Here is a 1,033-nt window from a genome sequence, read left to right as displayed (position 1 = left end):
ACCGCCAAGTATATTTTTAACGTTTTTACCTTGAAAAAATTGCATCAGATTGAAAAAAATGAGACCTTTGTATTATCTTAAATATATAATACGACTTCGAAAAAAAAACTGTTGTTAAATCATTAAAAAACCTAAGTGGCATTATCTTCAATATATGTATAACAATCACGGAAAATTATTTTGTAATTAATATATATCCCGAAAAAAACTATTGTATCAAATTAAACAAACAAAATCCAAGTTGTATTATCTCTAACGTATACATGATTTTAAAAAAAATTAATTTAATAAATTAAAAATATAATACCATCAAAAAGAAGTGAAATTAAAATGTTATTTCAAGTATATTTATTGTAATTGAATTAAAAACTAAAAAAATAATAAACTTCGAAAAAAATATTGTATCAAATTAAACAAATAAAATCCAAGTTGTATTATTTTCAATGTATACGTAAAAAATAAAAACAAGAAATGCAATAAATAGCGTAATGAGGACCGCAGCAATTAAAAAGGGATTTTGATAACAAGTAGCAAATTACGTGACAGAAAAATCAAAAATAGGAAGAAATCAGCAGCAGCATACTTGGCGCGTTTTTTATATACATTATAATATTATAATATAAATACATATATGTTATATATATATATATACATATATATACAGTGCCCGCCAAAAGTTCCGGGCCACCTAAATAACTTTTGAATGGTTTGGAATATACGATTGAAATTTATAGGGATACAATGAGATCACAAAGTCTATTATTTAACCACAAAAACACCCTTCTCCACACCTCCGGAGGGCGGGGGTAGGAGGGAGTCAAAAAATCTTAAATGGAATGTAGGGTCGAGTGAGGGCTCGTTCGGAAGAACTTTCCGAGACGAGAAAAACGCGGAGTCGCTGAGCTCTACGATTTTTTTTCGCAGAGTTATGATTATTTAAACATTTGAGATAAGGACCCCGCGGTTCGTCACTTCCGCCGTATTTCATGTAACACACCGTGTAACACACACCGTGTAACACACACACACACAC

This window comes from Wasmannia auropunctata, unplaced genomic scaffold, assembly GCF_000956235.1.
Source record: "Wasmannia auropunctata unplaced genomic scaffold, wasmannia.A_1.0 LD336078.1, whole genome shotgun sequence".
In the NCBI taxonomy this organism is placed as follows: domain Eukaryota; kingdom Metazoa; phylum Arthropoda; class Insecta; order Hymenoptera; family Formicidae; genus Wasmannia; species Wasmannia auropunctata.
This window is presented reverse-complemented; position numbering follows the sequence as displayed.